Source organism: Zea mays, chromosome 7 (genome assembly GCF_902167145.1).
Source record: "Zea mays cultivar B73 chromosome 7, Zm-B73-REFERENCE-NAM-5.0, whole genome shotgun sequence".
In the NCBI taxonomy this organism is placed as follows: Eukaryota; Viridiplantae; Streptophyta; class Magnoliopsida; order Poales; family Poaceae; genus Zea; species Zea mays.
Genome location: NC_050102.1, coordinates 4,495,828 through 4,517,483, shown reverse-complemented (window position 1 = coordinate 4,517,483; position 21,656 = coordinate 4,495,828). Strand labels below are relative to the sequence as shown.

Genomic DNA, 21,656 nt, shown 5'->3' with positions numbered 1-21,656 from the left:
TACCACCTCGCCTAGCCAAGGGGGGCCGTGTTGCACTTATAAGGGCGGGCCTCCCTCCTCTCTCAGCCTAGGTTTTGAGAGCGAGGTGCCCGTCTGAATAGACTGCGCACGAGCGCATGAACGTCCGACGCTGGCGATGGTGGGCTTTGGGCGGACTAGCCTAGTGGGTGCGTTACATTCTTGTTTCAGTTACATGTATCGCAATACAAGTTCAGAAATGCGGTTGGTTTTTGCCGTACAAAACTGTCTCTGCGTTCCACTGTGTCGCGTGTGCGTGAGTTCAGTTCGTCTTCCCCGGTTCCGGCGAGGGTGAAGGAAGCTTTAGCGAGTGGAGCTCCAAGGCCTCTCAACTTGCCATCAGTGGCAGATCTAGACTTTTACTATAGGTATGTCATCTACAATTTTCATATATATTGATACCTTTTTGGGCGCCAATTACTCAATACGAACCAGCGGTGGTACTCTCTGCACAGGGGCAGACGCATGGGCGGGCCTAGGGGTGTTTCATGGGTATTCATTGAATACCCATGTTTTTGGTGATCTATAGTGTATTTGTCAATAATGTATTACATAAAATAGCGTTAGAACACTAAATTCTTTAATCTTTTGAATTTTTGAATACCCAATCTCAAATATCTAGGCCCGCTTCTGGGCGGACGGTCCGCGACCTGGTGCGAGGCTAGGGTTTCCTGCCTGACGGCCGGACGGTCCGCGCCCTAGGGCCAGACGGTCCGCGCGTGCGCAGGGGCGGCGGAAGATCGCCGGCAAGCGCCTGGATCTCGCTCCCGAGAGGGACCCCATCGGGGAGAAGAGATTATAGGAGTTGTCTAGGCTCGGGCAGGCCGACCTAGACTCCTCTAATCGACGTAGAGTCGAAGAGAAACAGAGAATTCGAGGATTGGAAGACTAAACCTAAACTAGACTAGAACTACTCCTAGGATAAAAATGTAAATTGTATTGATTGAAAGTTCGATTGATAATCACAAATCGGCCGTATACCTCTCTATTTATAGAGGAGAGGGCTAGACCCTTTACAGACTAATTTCCGAGCTATTTCCGTGAATCTAGCTAACAACCGTAGCACAAAACTCGGAACCCTAAACTGTTCTGCGCACACGCGGACCGTCCGGCCCACAGGCGCGGACTGTCCGCCCTCTCAATTTGGTGCCCAACATATGCCCCCTGCCTTTTGGTGGAGCCGAGCAAACCAAAAGCATCTTAACACGATGTGATTATATTGGTTTTCTTAAGCATCTTGCCACATACTAGGATGGTACTGCTTGAGGAAACGCCCATTCAAAGTCTTGGACAAATCCTTGCCTTGTAATGTTTGTAGTAAATAGGCGTTACCAGACATTACCTGTTTTACTTTATAAGGACCCTCCCAGCTTGACGACCATTTCCCAAACTTCCGGTCTTTATTCCTTAGTGTAAGTGCAATCAACCCTAATTGAGGGTTTTGGTGATTAATGACAAAAACAAACTATGATTCTAACAAGTTTGCTCCTAGTGTGTACACAGTATTTTTACAGACAGGAGAAGCACAGATCCTATGATAATAAAAGTATAAAGCACAGCGGATTTAAAATTCCACATCCAATGGCGTGCTCCAAGTGCTATGAAACAACGGCGGTGCTAAGTTTATAATTCTTGAGTCATAGGAATCGCCGTACAATTAAGAGGGATCCGCGACGGTTAAGTAAGTTGTGAAACGAGCCAAGTTCAATTCTTTTGAAAACTCCTTTGAGATCATCTTTTCCAGATCATGAATGCTCTTGAGAAAAACAAATTTCACTTCCCACAAAGTCTCCACCTAAGTTCTCTTCAAAATTCTCAAAGTTTGGTTTCAGCCCCCAAAACCGGTTCAACCGGTCCTGAAACCGGTTCAACCGGTTTTGGTACTGTTCATCCTGCCACCTCTGCTCTGACCTGTCTGACAGTCAGAGCTGTCAGAAAAGTTGCAGCAGATATTTTTCTGAAACCGGTTGAGCCGAAATTTGACCCTACTCAGCCGGTTTTGAAACCGGTCCAGTGTCCGGCTGAGTAGACCAGTGGACCGGGATCCCCCTGGCAGAAACCGGTTCAACCGGTTTGAAAACCGGTTCAACCGGTTTTGCCCACTTTCTCCCAACGGCTGCCAGCTTTTGGGGGATCCTTTATATACCCCCTCACTCTCTCTCTCTCATTTACTTCTGCCTCTCCCACGAATCTTTGGCTGACCAACCCTCAAACAAGAGCATTCACTTCACCTCTCACACCCGCAATCGCATCTCCTTCAATCATTTGAAGGACCCTTGGTGTGAGGTGAACTCGATCGAACTCGCTGTCAATTTCATCTTGATTCTCCCATTCTCTTGTTCTTGAGCTCGTTGCAAACTTAACCGTGTGCGGATTTGTTACTCTTGGAACCTCGTGTTCCTTGACGGTTAGAGGTTGCTTGGGAGTCTCCAAATTTGTGGACGACCCCAAGAAGTTTGTATCACCCGCTCCTTGAGCAGATTTGAGAAGAGATTGCCTTGACCTTTGTGGTCGGCTTGTGGAGGATTAGGGTTGGAAAAGACCCGGCCCTTTGTGGGTTCCTCAACGAGGAGTAGGACACCTTTGTGGTGGTTGCCGAACCTCGGGTTATATCGCGTGTTCTTGTGTGTTCTTGTTAAGCATTTCATATTCGGTGGTTGGTTCATATTATTCATTCAAGTAGTTCTTGTGTAGGGCAAATCTTTAGCTATTTTCTTTACTACTTCGAATTTGTTCAATAGATTATTAAATTCAAGTTGAGTGGGTTCAAACTTGTTCAGTTGGGATTAAAATCGACTGAACCGGTTTGCACCTGTGCAACTTTGATTTAACCTATTTCGAAGTTTTTAGTGATAATTTTCAGGTGTAGCCTATTCACCCCCCTCTAGGCTACTTTCAATTGGTATCAGAGCTTCGTGCCTCGTTTTACGCTTAACCGCGTGAGGAAACGATCATGTCTACACAACGGGACCATGTGGATCCTCTTCTCGAGGAAATCCCCGTCACATCTTCCGGTGAGGAAGTGGACCCCAAGGTCCTCGACCTCGCCATGAAGATTGCCGAGAAAATGTTCCTCAAAATGAAAGAGGAAGATGCTAGGAAAAAGGCCGAAGAAGAGGAAACAAGAAGAAAGGCCGAAGAAGGTAAAGGTAAGGGAACATTTGATTATAATGACGATCTAGTGGACCTTTTGGTGTCTAAGGTATTGAGCAAGGTAAGTCTCAACACCGAAGGATCATCTACCAAAAGCAAAGGTAATGACTTTAGCAAAGTTCAATTCGATTACTCTAGAAATTATATTCCCAACTTCTCTTCCGCCCCACTTGGAAAGTTACCAACTCTTAGTGAGTTGAACTATGATGAGTGGGCCGACAAGATGAAGTCGCATTTAATCGGTGTGCATCCTAGTCTTTGGGAGATTGTTAATGTAGGTATGTACAAGCCCGCCCAAGGAGAAGAGATGACTCCAGAAATGATGCAAGAGGTTCATCGAAATGCTCAAGCAGTGAGCATAATCAAAGGAAGTCTTTGTCCGGAAGAATACCGGAAAGTTCAAGGAAGAGAAGATGCTCGTGACATTTGGAACATTCTTAGAATGTCACATGAAGGAGATCCCAAAGCTAAAAGACACAGAGTTGAAGCTTTGGAAAGTGAGCTTGCAAGGTATGATTGGACAAAGGGTGAGTCGCTCCAATCACTCTTTGATCGATTGATGGTATTGGTCAACAAAATAAGAGTACTTGGGAGTGAAGATTGGAGTGACTCCAAGGTCACACGATTGTTCATGAGAGCTTATAAAGAGAAGGATAAAAGTCTTGCAAGGATGATAAGGGATCGTGATGATTATGAGGACATGACGCCTCATCAACTATTTGCAAAAATTCAACAACACGAGTCCGAGGAAGCCCCCATCAAGACAAGAGACTCTCATGCCTTGATCACAAATGAACAAGACAATCTCAAGAAGAGCAAAGACCACAAAGCAAAGAAAGTGGTCGAGACCTCAAGTGATGAAGATAGCTCAAGTGATGAAGACACAGCTATGTTCATCAAAACTTTCAAGAAATTTGTAAGGAAGAATGACAAGTTCCAAAGGAAAGGAAAGAAGAGGGCATGCTATGAATGTGGCCAAACCGGTCATTTCATAGCGGATTGTCCTAACAAGAAGGAACAAGAAGCCAAGAAGGAATACAAGAAGGATAAGTTTAAAAAGGGAGGCAAGACCAAGGGATACTTCAAGAAGAAGAAGTATGGACAAGCTCATATTGGTGAAGAATGGAACTCCGATGATGAGAGTTCTAGCTCCGAGGAAGAGGAAGTGGTGGCAAATGTGGCCATCCAATCTACCTCAAGCGCGCAACTCTTCACCAACCTTCAAGACGACTCCTACATTCCAACTTGCCTCATGGCAAAGGGAGATAAGGTAACTTTGTTTAGTAATGATTTTTCAAATGATAATGATGATGATCAAATTGCCATGAAAAATAAAATGATTAAAGAATTTGGCTTAAATGGATACAATGTTATCACAAAATTAATGGAAAAGCTAGATAAAAGAAAGGCAACTCTTGATGCTCAAGAAGACTTGCTTATCCTTGAAAAGGAAAGAAACCTAGAGCTTCAAGAGTTGATTCACAATAAAGATATAGAAGTAATTAACTTGAAAACCTCTATTGATAACCTTGCAAATGAAAAGAATGCACTTGAATCAAGCATGTTAAGCTTGAATGTTCAAAATCAAGAACTTCAAGTGCAACTTGAAAATTGCAAGAACATCAATGCCCCCACTTTAGTTTTTAAATCTAAGTCTAGCTCTAATGATAATTCTTGCAAGCATTGTGCCAAATATCATGCTTCTTGTTGTCTAACTAACCATGCAAGGAAGCAAAGCCCACAGGTGAAGGTCAAAGAAATTTTGAAAAGATGCTCTAGCAATGATGGGTTAAAGAAAGTTGAACCCAAGTGCAAGTCCCTTAAGCCCAACAAGGGTAGAAGGGGGCTTGGGTTCAACTCATCCAAGGAAAACCCTAGCACAGTGCATAAGGGGTGGAGATCCCCCAAGTTCATAGAGGGAACCACTCTATATGATGCCTTGGGGAGGATCCACTCCTCAAATGACAAGTCATCTCAGGTAAAGGTTAACTTGAGTTCCACAAAGAGTAAGATGAATGGGATCCTCAAGTGGACAAAAATCTAATGCTCCCATTTCCCACTCATATCTTTGTGATTATATGTTAACTTGGGATTCAGGGAAATTGGTTGTGAAATATGTGGGTGCCTACACTAAACAAAAAGTCATGAAAAGAAGTGTGTGGGTACCCAAGGCTATAACTAACACTGTATGACCCAATTCAATTTGGGTACCTAAAAGTATAGCCTAAACTTGTTTTGCAGGTCTACTCCTCTGGTGGGTCAAGTTGGGTGCTTGACAGTGGATGTACAAATCACATGACCGGGGAGAAAGACATGTTTCATACATTGCAACTAACTCAAGAAGCACAAGAAATTGTGTTTGGAGATAGTGGCAAGAGTAAGGTGATTGGTATTGGTAAAATTCCTATCTCTCACTACAGGAAAACAGTTAATTCCCGTCGGCCAGGAACCGACGGGAATAAGCACTAAACCGACGGGAATAAGTAATTCCCGTCGGTATAGCCCTTATTCCCGTCGGTTGTCAGCCGCCAGGCGTCCCTTGTCGGGGATACGGTTATTCCCGTCGGCCGCCGACGGGAATACGTAATCCCCGTCGGCCACTAACGAGCCGACGGGAATAAGGGCTAATCCCCGTCGGCTGACCTGGCCGACGGGAGTTACTAATTAATTCCCGTCGGCCAGGTCAGCCGACGGGAATTACTAATTAACTCCCGTCGGCCAGGTCAGCCGACGGGAATTAACTGGGCCGACGGGAGTTAATAGTCAATTCCCGTCGGCTATGGTCAAACCGACGGGAATTGACTGGGCCGACGGGAGTTAACCTATATTTCTGCAACAGCAACACCAAATTAGATATTTCTCACACATAACATACACAAAACATATATATCACAAACATATGACAAAACGTATCACATAAACATATAAATCACAAACGCATTGACATCACACATCACAAACACATTGATATAATTCACACATCACAAACATTTCAGATACGAGAGTGTTTACACAAACATAACGTCCAGGAGTTAAAAACATAACGAGCACGAGTTTAAGTGTTTAGAGATAACCACCACTTGGGTGGTTAGAGCTTTGACCGCTGCCGCCTTCACCACCAGGAGGAGGGAACGCGAAGAGCGAGTCAACAAATCCAGTCCCTGCTGCTGGATCAGACCCACTGCCACCCGCTTCAGGCGTAACCTATGCAAGTTAGCAAATATCAACACGTTAAATGCAAATATCAAAAGTATACAAGTGTATAAATTAATGGAGAGTTATCAAACGTACCCTATCTCCAGGTGCAGGTATATGTGTCGGAGGGGTGGTGAACTGTGGTGGTGGAACTGGTGTGTTTGCAAATTGGCTCCATTGTGGTGGCGGTGGAAAATTTGATGTGATGCCCTGTTGCTGCATTAATTGTTAAACACATATGTGTTACTACTGAAGATGTTGTATTGAAATATAATAATTTAGAGTTCGGATTATGTGTACTCACTTGATACATCGCTTGATTATGAGCATTGCAAGCCTCCATAAATTCGCGTTGTTGTCTCATCTCTTCACGCATCCTCATAATCTCCAACTCCTGCTCGTTCGGTCGACGAGAGCATGAGCTACGGGAAGATGAACCCGTCCTCTGAGATCTCACCGACGACGAGTCAATGAATCCGTCGAAGAGTGCGTATCTATAAGTGATTCAAAAAAATGTTATTACTGCATAATCCATTTAGTGTCAACCATATAATTTCATAAGTTAGAGCTTACCGTCCATGCGCTTTGCCACCACCACTTGCGTACACCACCGAGGGATCCACCGGTTCATGGCGCCAGTCGTAGTCAGGGCCATGGCGACGAACCATCTCCTCCCCATATGCCGCCTATACATCGTTCACAACCTTACAAATGCAGGATTTTATATACTTTTAACGTTTGAACTTTTGAGCCAAAACTCACCAAGCGATCCGTGGCTGTCTGGCTGCAGAGCTGGTCAGGGTTGTTCGGGTCTGGTCCTTTGTGGCCCTCCTGGTACACCTCAATGTCACTAGGCTTTTGGCCACTCGTAGCTTCCTGTATAAACAAAAAACATTCATAAGCAATCGTATTATTTGTTGATCGACATAGAAAGATCAAACTTACCATTCTTTTAGCTTTTCGTATCATGTCGTCACCGCCAAACTTGTGGTTAGGATTGGTTCCTCGACATTGTCTGTGATGCGTTGACGCTTTCTGGAAGCCTTCGGAAGCCCAATATCGACACCAAGCATAGTACGCATCAGGCACGGGCGCCATCCATGGAACCATCACCTGCACACACACAATGTTACATATTATATCAATCACAACAATAAATATAAAGGGTAAAACAAATTGAATACTAACCTCACGATATTGATCCTCAGTCAAATATATCTTTGAGGACCCTTCCTTTTTATTCAAGGGGCCCGCTTCTTCCGGATGCTTTTGAAAATACAGGTTTGTAGCCTGAATTTTCGCATAGTATATGGCATCCTTCACCAGCTTCTTTGCATTGTTTTGCAAGACACGTTCAGCGTGCCCCATGTAATCCTCTCCGTCAGGCAACCGATATCGAAGCTACAACATAAAGAATACAAATACAATGGTATAAGTCATAGATTTACAATATTAAGAAACATAACAAAAATAATAAAGAATTCATACCCAAAAGTCATTTCGCACAAGTCCCTGTCTGTCGGTGTGGTTTCGTTCCTTTTTAAACTTGTACTCATCCCAGGTACTGACGAGCACCTCATCCTCGGTATCACCGTTTGACACCTTCACTATACCAGGGTAGTGAAGGCGGCAAAGAGAACCCAACGTAAGGTTAACCTGAGTGTGGTGTCCCTTGCCGTCAAAGGACAGGTCCTCCCAATTCCTGCAGTACACAAAAACATTAACAATACACATAATAGTTATATTAGATAAGTTAATATATTACACTCACCGATCTCCATGTGGCATGATTAAAGTCCTATCAGCCTCTCGCTCTATCGCGTGACGAGGCTTTACTGAGTGGCTTTTTCTTGAGCGACGTGTGCGTGTCGCTGAAGAGCCTCCCGAGCCATCATCCATCGGGTTGTCAGCCGGTTCGCCCTGTTGGCCCCACTGGTCCCACGCTTGTTGCTGCTCTCTCTGGTGGTCCCACTGGTCCCATGGCTGGTGATGCTGTGCGGCCTGGTCCCATGTCACGTGGTCCACCTCCTCATTGTGCTCCACCTCCTCATTGTGCTGCTCAGCCTCATTGTGCTCCTCCTCCTCAATGTGCTGCTCCTCAGTGTGCTGCTCATCCTGGTACATACAACTCAAGATTTATTTGTAAATATGTAAACAAATTTATTTGTACAAGATATGTTACCTCATCTCCATGTACCGCGCTCAACAGCTCTCGACGTCTGCTGCTGCTCGAAGAACTGCCCTGAAAAAGGCCCAGGCCCTTGAACAAGCCCTTCACTGACTTCTTTGATTTTGGCGGCATCCTGCATAAAAAATAAGAAATTATTCATTAGTGCATCAAAAATGACATAATACTTAAAATATAAACAAATGAAATAACAAAACAACTTTACTTGTTAAATATCATCAAAATCAGGATCTATTTGTTCTCTTCTATGCAGAGGTCGCCATGTAACTTTTCTCCTAACCGGTTGTCTTCTCCGTCTCTCGGGAAAAGTTAAGTCGTTAACGTCTGCAACTAGTGAATCTAATGCCGGTGCAGGATCAATATGAAAATTAGTTGGCAACTCTTCTTCTTGAAACACCTCATCAACCTGCTCAAGGTGACCAATTTGATATTCGTCCTCACCAGGAGTGTATAGGCGTTCGCGGGGATTTACATTGTACACAACCCTCCATTTAGACAACTTTTTGCATGGATATGTCGAGAAATAAACTTGGTCTGCTTGATGGGCAAGGATATACGTGTCGTGTCCTTGAAGCAATTTCTCAGGTTGGATCTGTGTCATCCCAAATTCGGTCCTATAATACTTCGGGTCATACCATTTACACTCAAAGAAAACTAGCGCTAAAGGCTTATTTCCAGCAAATGTAATCTCGATTATATTTTTGATTTTCCCGTAATAGCAGGCTTCGTGTCCTTCCATGTCGGTTGCCCTAGTAACGACTCCACTATTTTGAGTGGCGGCCATAGGATGACTTGATTCGAAAATGCTTGAACGAAAGCGATATCCATTGACGTCGTAACGTCCATAGCTTTTGGCAGTTATGCTTCCAATAGATAACTGACGTAAGTCATCATTCAAATTCATTTCCTCCCCAAACTGTCAATCATGCCACAAAGCATTAGCAAATTCTGTAATATTAGTTAACTGAAATTAGCTCTCGGACCCACATAATTAAGACTTACACGGTCCCGAAGCCACATAATGAAATTAGGTCGTCCATGCATACCATCGCGTCGCAATTTATCTATGTCTCTCGCTGTTGGCCTACCGAGACACCTCATGTTTTGTTCATCAAACTCGCTGTCAAATATTATTGTGTGACATGAGATATTTGATAACATAAACTAATTCACATATGAACAGTTTAAGAAAATAAGTCTTACACAAAGTATTTCTCCACCTCAGGCATATTCGTGAACATGTACAGTAAAGCAGACTTCCGTTCTTCCATACTGAGGTGATATGCCTTGGGTGGACCAACGGCTTTGCCGTTTGTCTGAAAAATCGAAAGATCACTACAAGGAGGCATCTCTCGTTCATCATCATGGTACCTTTTCTTTCGAGCAAATACATTATGTTCTTCTGCAAAGTAACAACTTGTGAAGTGTGCTACCTCCTTAAGTTTAAATTGTTCCGCAATACATCCTTCAACTCTTGCCTTATTGCCCACCATTGCTCTAAGCTTCTTTAAAGCTCTTTCTATATGAAACATCCACCTATACTGAACAGGACCACCGACCTTAGCCTCATATGGAAGATGTATAAAGAGATGCTGCATAGGATTGAAGAAACCCGGTGGAAATATTTTTTCCAATTTGCACAAAAGCACTGGTGCCTCTTTCTCCAGCTGTTCCATCACATCTCTTCTGATTTCTTTAGCACACAACTGTCTGTAGAAATAGCTTACTTCAGCTAACGTTTTCCACACAGCTTCTGAAATGTATCCACGAAACATTACAGGCATGAGCCTCTCCATAATTATGTGGAAGTCATGGCTCTTCAGTCCATTCATCTTCATTGTCTTCAAGTTCACAGATCTTCTAAAACCAGCGGCATAACCATCGGGGAATTTAATATCCTTCATCCACTTCATCACTTCTTTCCATTGCTTAGATTTCAGACAATAGTCAGCTTTTGGTTTGCCTCCGTTTTCTCTAAGCACCAGGGTTGGATGATCACATATCACTGCTAAGTCCATGCGTGCCTTGTCATTGTCTTTCGTTTTATCAGGGAAATCCATGCATGTATTTATGAGGGCTTGGCAAAAGTTACTCTCTTGATGCATGACATCGATGTTGTGCATCAAAATCAATGACTTAGCATAAGGAAGCTCCCACAAGCCACATATGTGAGTCCAGTTATGCTCCTCACCGAAACCTTGATACCTTTTCCCACTCTCGTCTAGGACAAGTTTCATATGCTCTTCTGTAATTTCTATCCCACTACGTCGCTTGGGCGGTCCCTTCGTGACAATGGTGCCCTTCCTAAATTCCTTTCTCTGCCTTCTGAAGGGGTGATTGAAGGGTAGAAAACATCTATGGCAATCAAAGTAACATATCTTGCCACCAGCACTAAGACGAAAACAATCTGTATCTTTAGCACAATAAGGACACGTCAATCTACCATGCACGCTCCATCCAGAGAAAATACCATACGCCATAAAATCATGAACCGAGAACAGATATGCAACACGAAGATTGAATTTCTGCTTCTTGAAGCAGTCATAGGCTTCCACACCTTGCCATAGCTTCTTTAACTCTTCAATCAGTGGTTGAAGCATCACATTGAGGCGTACGCCAGGATGCTCAGGCCCAGGTATAACAAGACATAGGAACATAAACTCATATTTCATGCAAAGAGCAGGTGGAAGGTTGTACGGTATGGCAATGACAGGCCAACATGAATACGACGCAGCGGTCATATTGAACGGCGTGAAACCATCAGTTGCCAAGCCAATACGAACGTTTCTTGCATCGCTGGCAAAATCTGGATCAAATTTGTCAAGAGCCTTCCATGCATCACCATCTGACGGGTGCACCATTAACCCATCTTGTCTGTCCGTACAATCTTTATGCCACCTCATGTGCATAGCGGTCTTCCTCGAGAGAAACAAACGTTTCACTCTAGGAGTGAGAGGCATGTACCGAAGCTGTTTATGTGCAACCTTTGTCACCACCTTCTCCCCATCTTCATTTACAAGCTCCACGTACCTCGACTTCCCACATTTTAAGCATTTTTGTTCTCTGCCATGTTCCTTCCAAAAAAGCATACAATTGTCTTGGCAAACATCAATCTTCTCATACTCCATACCAAGACCTTCAAGCAATTTTTTGGACTGGTACATGTCTTTGGGCATCTTGTGACCCGTAGGAAGAACCTCGCTAATCAAATCCACAAGCTCCTTGTAACAATTAATTGAAAATGCAAACTTGGACTTGATTGACATCAGTCGGGTCACGAATTCGAGCACGGTCACGTTAGTGTGCCCGTGAAGAGGCTCTTCTGACGCTTTAAGTAGGTCGAAGAACTTCTGAACCTCCGGTGTAGGTGAATCATGATGATCTGGTGCCAGTTCAGGCTGCAGATCCTCAAGCATCTGGTCCATCCTATCAACATCATCTTCACCGTCATCAACTTCTACTTCTGCTGCTCGTTCAGCATCTTCACCATGGAGATACCAGACCTTATAGCCTGGCACGAAACCATGCGAGCACAGGTGTAGTGTGACCTGCCTCTTGGTATGGCTCGTCATATTTCTACATTTATTGCATGGACACCTAATATTATCTATTTGAGACAAAGCAGTCGCATGGTCCAGAAACATCTGCGTCTTGGCAAACCATTCACTTGTGTGACACCCACCCTTCTTGAAACCTTCATACATCCAATCACGTCTATCACCCATTATTGCGGCTGTGTGTACGAGTAAAGAGTGCGTGTGAGACAATCATGTTTCTACACGTCACACATATATACATCTATAGGTAAGTAGTATATAAAACTATATATATACATAAATAACTATATATACACATAAATAACATCAAATTAACATGATATTCATCAATTAACAATATTTGCAAACATCCAATCCATCAAATTAAATTATAATTGCAGAACATCAAATTCATTACCTATAACATCAAATCTACCAAATTGATTAATGCTTGCATAACATCAATTTCATTAAATAATAACATCAAATACATCATATCATATTTACAAAATCAAGTTATAAATAACAAATATCATACATCAAATAATATTAGGTCAAACCATACTAACAAATAACAATATTAAACAAATTATAATCGCATTACAGCTAACTCCCGTCGGCCATAAAAACCGACGAAAATTAAAACATAAATCATTTGTTAAATCAACTATAATAATAGAATTAATATTTACCTAACATCAAGCCACACATAATATTAAAACTAGCAAGTATAATGCATAACTCCCGTCGGCCACAAAAAACCGACGAAAATAATCACATATTAATTCCCATTTAGAAATAAGATTATACCTCGACGACTCGAACTTGAACGCGGACCGGATGGCGAGCCCTCGGTTTCGGTGGTTGACCGGTGCGTCGAGGCACTGGCGGACGACGGACGACGGTGGGCTGGGGACGGCGACGCTTGTGGACGGCCGGGGGCGGTGGCCGCGTGGGGCAGCGGCGGCACAGCTCGGGCAGGGGCGGCGGCGCGGCTAGGCGCGCAGGGCGTCGGGCAGGGGCGGCGGCGCAGCGCGGGCCGGGGCGGCGGCGTGGCTAGGCGGCGGCGCAGCGCGGGCCGAGGCGGCGGCGGCGTGGCGCGGGCCGGGGGCGGCCTCGACGGCGGCCTCGGGCGGGGAGGGCCGGGGCGGCTTCGACGGCGGCTTGGCGTGCGGGCGTCGGGCCCCTCGACGGCGGCCTCGGGCGGGGCGACTCGGGGCGGCCTCCGGCAGGGCGGCGGGCGGGCAGGGGCGGCGGCGCTCCGGCGCGGCAGGGCAGGGGCGGTTTGATTGAACGAAGAAGAATGAGCCCGCACGTCCGCGGCTGGGCTCTAAAAAGATTAATCCCCGTCGGCCACATCCCAAGCCGACGGGGATTAACTAATCCCCGTCGGCCAGAACACAGGGCCGACGGGAATTAACTAATCCCCGTCGGCTTGGGATGTGGCCGACGGGAATAAATATAATGCCCGTCGGCTATTTGGTGGCCGACGGCAATTAGTCTATTCCCGTCGGCCAGAGCGAAAGCCGACGGGAATTACCCTGGCCGACGGGGATCAGTAGAATTCTTGTTGTGTCTGACCAACAATCACTTTCAAATGTTTTATTAGTAGATTCCTTGAGCTATAATTTGTTGTCCGTTTCACAACTTTGTGGAATGGGTTATAATTGCTTATTTTCGGATGTGGATGTGAAAATCCTTAGAAGGGAGGACTCCTCAGTTGCCTTTACAGGTCGCTTGAAGGGTAAGCTTTATCTTGTTGATTTCACAACAAGTAAAGTGACGCCTGAGACTTGTTTAGTGGCAAAATCCGATAAGGGTTGGCTATGGCATCGCCGGCTAGCCCATGTCGGTATGAGGAATTTGGCCAAACTTCAAAAGGATAATCACATCATTGGACTAACAAATGTTGTATTTGAGAAAGATAGGGTTTGTGGCGCATGCCAAGCAGGAAAGCAACATGGAGTCCCACATCAATCAAAGAATGTGGTCACAACAAAGAGGCCATTGGAGCTTCTTCACATGGACCTCTTCGGACCTGTGGCCTACATTAGCATTGGTGGTAGTAAGTATGGTTTAGTTATTGTTGATGATTTTTCTCGATTCACTTGGGTTTTCTTTTTGAGTGACAAAGGTGAAACTCAAGAAATCTTAAAGAAATTCATGAGGAGAGCTCAAAATGAATTTGAGCTCAAAATCAAGAAAGTGAGAAGCGATAATGGGACGGAATTCAAGAACACAGGTGTCGAAGAATTCTTAGGAGAAGAGGGAATCAAGCATGAGTTCTCGGTGCCTTACACTCCACAACAAAATGGTGTTGTGGAAAGAAAGAACCGGACTCTAATTGAAGCTGCAAGAACCATGTTGGATGAATACAAGACACCTGACAACTTCTGGGCAGAGGCGGTCAACACCGCCTGTCATGCAATCAACCGCCTCTATCTTCATAAGATCTACAAAAAGACTGCCTATGAGCTTCTCACTGGTAACAAACCTAAAGTTGATTATTTTAGAGTATTCGGTTGTAAATGTTTTATTCTTAACAAGAAAGTCAAGAGCTCAAAGTTTGCTCCTAGAGTGGACGAGGGTTTCTTGCTTGGTTATGCATCAAATGCGCATGGATATCGTGTTTTCAACAATTCCACCGGTCTTGTTGAAATAGCGATAGACGTGACATTCGATGAGTCTAATGGCTCGCAAGGGCATGTTTCTAATGACACTGCAGGAAATGAAAAACTACCTTGTGAGGCCATAAAGAAACTTGCCATAGGTGAGGTGAGACCTCAACAAAAGGGATGATGAAGAAGGAACCTTGTGGATGACCAATGAGGTAGTTGATGTGGGTGCAAGGGTGGTGAGTGACAATGTCTCCACCCAAGCAAACCCATCAACCTCAAGTCATCCAAACCACGAAGAAAATCATCAAAGGATGCCAACAGTGGTAGAAGATGAACAAGAAAATATTGATGGTGAAGTGCCTCTTGATCAAGTAACTGATGAGGAAGAGCCAATACAAAGACATCCATCAGTGCCTCATCCAAGAGTCCATCATTCAATTCAAAGAGATCATCCGGTGGACAACATCCTGGGTAGCATCAGGAGAGGGGTAACGACTCGATCTCGTTTAGCTAATTTTTGTGAATTTTACTCGTTTGTTTCCTCTCTTGAGCCACTTAAGGTTGAAGAAGCATTGGGTGATCCGGATTGGATAACTGCGATGCAAGAGGAGTTGAACAACTTCACTAGGAATGAAGTCTGGTCCTTAGTCCAAAGACCCAAACAAAATGTGATTGGGACTAAATGGGTCTTTAGGAACAAGCAAGATGAAAATGGCGTTGTTACAAGAAACAAGGCAAGGTTGGTTGCCCAAGGCTATACTCAAGTGGAAGGACTTGACTTTGGTGAAACATATGCGCCGGTAGCAAGGTTAGAATCAATTAGAATATTAATTGCCTATGCTACTAACCATGATTTCAAGCTATATCAAATGGATGTCAAGAGCGCTTTTCTAAATGGACCACTACAAGAAAGAGTATATGTGGAGCAACCACCGGGCTTCGAAGACCCAAAGAAGCCAAATCATGTTTATCTTCTTCACAAGGCACTCTACGGGCTTAAACAAGCCCCTAGAGCTTGGTATGATTGTCTTAAAGATTTTCTAATTAAAAATGGGTTTACAATAGGAAAAGCTGACTCTACTTTGTTTACTCGAAAAGTTGATAATGAATTATTTGTGTGCCAAATATATGTTGATGACATTATATTTGGTAGTACTAATGAAAAATTTTGTGAAGAGTTTAGCAAAGTAATGACGAACAGGTTTGAGATGTCTATGATGGGCGAGCTTAAGTACTTCCTGGGATTTCAAGTCAAACAACTCAAGGAAGGTACCTTTCTATGCCAAACTAAATATACTCAAGATATGCTCAAGAAGTTTGGCATGGAAAAAGCAAAGCACGCCAAGACTCCAATGTCATCAAATGGACATCTCGACCTAAATGAGGAAGGTAAACCTGTAGATCAAAAATTATATAGATCAATGATAGGATCACTGCTTTACTTATGTGCATCTAGGCCTGATATTATGTTGAGTGTTTGTATGTGTGCACGTTTTCAAGCAAATCCTAAAGACTGCCATCTTGTAGCCGTTAAGAGAATTCTAAGATACTTAGTCCACACCCAAAACCTAGGATTATGGTATCCTAAAGGCTCCTTTTTCGATTTGCTTGGCTATTCTGACTCAGATTATGCCGGTTGCAAAGTAGATCGAAAAAGCACTACTGGGACTTGCCAATTCCTTGGGCGGTCCTTAGTGTCATGGAGTTCCAAGAAACAAAATTGTGTTGCACTCTCCACTGCAGAAGCTGAATACATAGCAGCTGGGGCATGTTGTGCACAGTTGCTATGGATGAAGCAAACCCTTAGAGATTTTGGTTGTGAGTTTAACAAAATTCCTCTTTTGTGTGACAATGAGAGTGCCATAAAACTTGCAAACAATCCAGTGCAACACTCTAGAACTAAACATATTGACATTAGACACCATTTCTTGAGAGACCATGAAGCCAAAGGAGATATCGAACTTTTTCATGTGAGCACCGAAAATCAACTAGCCGATATCTTCACAAAACCCCTTGATGAGACTAGGTTTTGTTTTCTTAGGAGTGAGCTAAATATCTTGGATTCTCGAAACGTGACTTAATAACTAAAATTTTGATAAAATTTGATGATTGAAAATTGTTTGTTTGAGCAATATGAATTGAGAAATGTCATTTTTATCTTTATAATATCTCATGTCATATTTGCTAAGTGATATTACAGCCCTTCCGGGCAATATTTGAAATCTGGTTGAGTAAACCGGCTGAGTAGACCACTCAACCGGTTTCTTCCTGGTGGAAACCGGTTGAACCGGTCTAAAAACCGGTTGAACCGGTTTTGGCCGTCGCGCCGTCAGTCCGCGCGCAGTCTGCGCTGACAGCTGCGCAGTCTGCGCTGTCAGTTTTGCAGTCTGTGCTGTCAGACTGCCAGGTTTTGCGCGCAGTCAACACTGTTTTCTGCGCGCTTTTACTGCGCCGTCTGACCCGAAACCGGTTGAACCGGTTTTGAAACCGGTTGAACCGGTTTTCGGCTTTCTGGCGGCCGACTCCTCTCCTTTTTATACCTCTCCCTCTCTTCTCTTCCCTTCTCAGCCTTGTTTCCAGCCACCGCCGCCACTTCTGTTTTTCCTCTCTCCTCTCCAAACTCTCTCGAGCTCTCTCCCGTTTGGAAGTGTGGTTGGAGATCCGTTCTTCCCGGCGTGTTTCCACCATCTTCCTCCTTCTCGTTGGGAGATCTTGCCCCCCATCTTCGGATCGAGGTATTGTTCTATGTTTTTTCTTTGTACTCGATCCTACGCGTTCTTGATTATCTTATGTATCATTCGTTGGGTACATTTTGGTTTAAGTGATTGCAACACTTAGACTATCTTCATTTTGTCACAAACACTGTTTGAGATTAGCGATTTGATATTGTTCGTTGTAGTTGAACCGCTCATATGAACGGTTGAAGTGCATGATTCAATCTCTTATGCGTTTCTTCTCAAACGTGGTTGATCCTTGCTCATCATAGGTTCTATCTCTTATTTCTTAGAATGGTGCGACGAAGGAACCCATCTGTGGTAGAATCCGACTCTTCAGATGAACAGGAGATCCATGGTGATACCCCTCCTCGCTCTCGATCCAAGCGAGGGCGTGGATGTGGAAATGTCATGCCGGGTACTGAGGCCTCCGGGTCTCAAAGTGCTCGGGGTCGGACTTCCCGGACTCCCTCCGGTAGGTCTCGACCTGCCACGAATCCGCAGGCGTGGGAGCCTGCAAGTGACGATGACGGTGGGAAGGACGATGAAGTTGATCTTCCCCCGGCGTCGGCTCCTGTGATTCGCGGCTTGGTGCTCCACCGGGCCGAAGCTCGGCGTGCTGGCAATGAGCCAGTCACGGACTTCACGGCCAGTGGAGGGTCTGCACTTCTCCAGGATCTGCGTTTCCAAAATCCGGTATTGCGTATTTGCGATGCCAGGATCGATGGAAATCGTTTCTGGACTCTTCACCATGTTGATTTCTATAATTCAGTTATTCTTCCCAAGAAGCATCAGCCCATCCTTCATCAACGTTACATTAACTGGGAAGGTTGCGAAGCAATTGGGGATCCAGAGATGTCACAGGCACTGAGGGCCTGTGAAAGGAAGCAAATGAAGAACATCATGACATTCCAATATGATTGGAATGATGAAGTGATTGCACAATTTTATTCCACTCTCTGGATAAAGCTGGCTGATGAGGAGAGCCATTACAACTACCCCTACCTGAATTTCTTCATTGAAGGTAGTTGGTACAAGGTGAGCTATCGTAGATTTGCTCACATTCTTGGTTTTTCTGACGAGGATATATCTGGAGACAGGATTAAGATTCATGATTACCGTCAGCCCACAAGAGATGAAGCCAAGGACCTTCATCTATCTGAGTCTGGAAAGTATTGGGAGTCAACCAACATTCACAAGTATTATCGCTATATCAACTCCCTCTGCAGGATGACCCTCATTCCAAAAGGGGGAAATCAGATGAACATCCTTGGGGAGAGCAAGGTTTTGCTCTCTTTTATGAAACCAAACAGCTCAGAAAGGATTAATGTCTTTGACATGATTTGGCAGGAGATTATTCATGCAGCCTGCTTTCCTTTGAAGGGGTGTCTTCATGCCCCATTCATTATGAAGATGATTGAGGTCGTGACCCAATTCAGATTTGAGAAAGGCACCCGACATCAGTCATACACTCCCTTCTGGATTGATCCCAACAATCCAGCTGGGCGTCTCAGGAAAGCTCCCTCCAGTTCTCGTGGTCCTACATCTGCTGGTCCGTCTGCCGGTGCTGGTGCTGCTGCTGCTGCTGCTTGTGCCTCGCGCCCTTCCCCTGGCCGCGGATCTCCCACACCATGTGGTCGTGGTCGTGGTCGAGGTCGTGGACGTGGGATGGGTGCCCGCCTGGCCCACGGATTTGCGTCCTTCTTCTCCATGTGCCGAAATATTGCTGCAGATGTCCATGAGGTGGCTCGACGTCAGCGGGAGACCGACGACAACCTTCGTCGTCAAGCTTCTGCTTTGGGTACTCCCTTCGCCCCTCGCTCTCCTGATGTACCTCTTCACCCTCCTCCTCCAGATGTCAATGAGTGGTACCAGCAGGCGTATGGGGTACCTTTCTCTTCAGCCGATGACGTCGAAGAAGAAACCTATTTTGATGATCCGGAGCAGTTTGACCCTCCCCCATATCGCGGGGATCCGGGTCAATCGTCCTCTTACCTTCCGCCCCAGGACCCGTCTGGCAGTGCTCCTCCTCCGGCCCAGTCTGGAGAGGAACACTTTGCCTACGACCTGGCGCAACACCTCTTTGCTCCTCATCAACCTCCTCCTCACTGGTGATCCTTGGCTTGATGCGTCTCTCTCTCTCTCTTTTTGGTTCTTGGTGCCAAAAAGGGGGAGAACGTTTATTATTCAGTACTTTATTTTTTGTAATGAACACTTGGTCTGTAATAACTACTATTTGCTGCATGCATGGCTTGAAAGCCATAAACACTTGATGATGTGATGAGACGAGCTCTCACTATTGTAATAGCTGTAGACCTTTTTCATATCATATGCTATGCGATGATGAGCTTGAATGTGTTTTTACTCTTTATATTCAACTATGTTTCATATCTCATCATTTGTGTGTATGGTGTTGATTGTTCTTTTTCTCTAAATATGTTGCAAATTGACATATCAAGTCAATGTGAATATCGCAAAACTCATGCACATATTTAGGGGGAGCTACACATACACAAAAGACTTTTTATCACAAGTATTTGTAACTTTTAATCATTATTTCCATTCTAGTTTGTTTTGGCATCAATCACCAAAAAGGGGGAGATTGTAAGTGCAATCAACCCTAATTGAGGGTTTTGGTGATTAATGACAAAACAAACTATGATTCTAACAAGTTTGCTCCTAGTGTGTACACAGTATTTTTACAGATAGGAGAAGCACAGATCCTACGATAATAAAAGTATAAAGCACAGCGGATTTAAAATTCCACATCCAATGGCGTGCTCCAAGTGCTATGAAACAACGGCGGTGCTAAGTTTATAATTCTTGAGTCATAGGAATCGCCGTACAATTAAGAGGGATCCGCGACGGTTAAGTAAGTTGTGAAACGAGCCAAGTTCAATTCTTTTGAAAACTCCTTTGAGATCATCTTTTCCAGATCATGAATGCTCTTGAGAAAAACAAATTTCACTTCCCACAAAGTCTCCACCTAAGTTCTCTTCAAAATTCTCAAAGTTTGGTTTCAGCCCCCAAAACCGGTTCAACCGGTCCTGAAACCGGTTCAACCGGTTTTGGTACTGTTCATCCTGCCACCTCTGCTCTGACCTGTCTGACAGTCAGAGCTGTCAGAAAAGTTGCAGCAGATATTTTTCTGAAACCGGTTGAGCCGAAATTTGACCCTACTCAGCCGGTTTTGAAACCGGTCCAGTGTCCGGCTGAGTAGACCAGTGGACCGGGATCCCCCTGGCAGAAACCGGTTCAACCGGTTTGAAAACCGGTTCAACCGGTTTTTGCCCACTTTCTCCCAACGGCTGCCAGCTTTTGGGGGATCCTTTATATACCCCCTCACTCTCTCTCTCTCATTTACTTCTGCCTCTCCCACGAATCTTTGGCTGACCAACCCTCAAACAAGAGCATTCACTTCACCTCTCACACCCGCAATCGCATCTCCTTCAATCATTTGAAGGACCCTTGGTGTGAGGTGAACTCGATCGAACTCGCTGTCAATTTCATCTTGATTCTCCCATTCTCTTGTTCTTGAGCTCGTTGCAAACTTAACCGTGTGCGGATTTGTTACTCTTGGAACCTCGTGTTCCTTGACGGTTAGAGGTTGCTTGGGAGTCTCCAAATTTGTGGACGACCCCAAGAAGTTTGTATCACCCGCTCCTTGAGCAGATTTGAGAAGAGATTGCCTTGACCTTTGTGGTCGGCTTGTGGAGGATTAGGGTTGGAAAAGACCCGGCCCTTTGTGGGTTCCTCAACGAGGAGTAGGACACCTTTGTGGTGGTTGCCGAACCTCGGGTTATATCGCGTGTTCTTGTGTGTTCTTGTTAAGCATTTCATATTCGGTGGTTGGTTCATATTATTCATTCAAGTAGTTCTTGTGTAGGGCAAATCTTTAGCTATTTTCTTTACTACTTCGAATTTGTTCAATAGATTATTAAATTCAAGTTGAGTGGGTTCAAACTTGTTCAGTTGGGATTAAAATCGACTGAACCGGTTTGCACCTGTGCAACTTTGATTTAACCTATTTCGAAGTTTTTAGTGAAAATTTTCAGGTGTAGCCTATTCACCCCCCCTCTAGGCTACTTTCACTTAGAGGTAGGATGATCTTCCACACCAGGTCCCCTACTTTAAATGACTTTGCTTTGACCTTCTTGTTGTAGGCCCTGGCTACCATGATCTTGTCCTTTTCTATTGCTCCCAAAGCTATCACCCTCTTGTCGGTCACCTCATC

General features: G+C 44.6%; 1 pseudogene; it reads left to right on the top strand.

Moving 5' to 3' along the window:
- Positions 1-217: 217 nt before the first annotated feature.
- Positions 218-21,656, top strand: part of LOC103633669 (uncharacterized) — a 53,755-nt pseudogene continuing 32,316 nt past the window's right edge.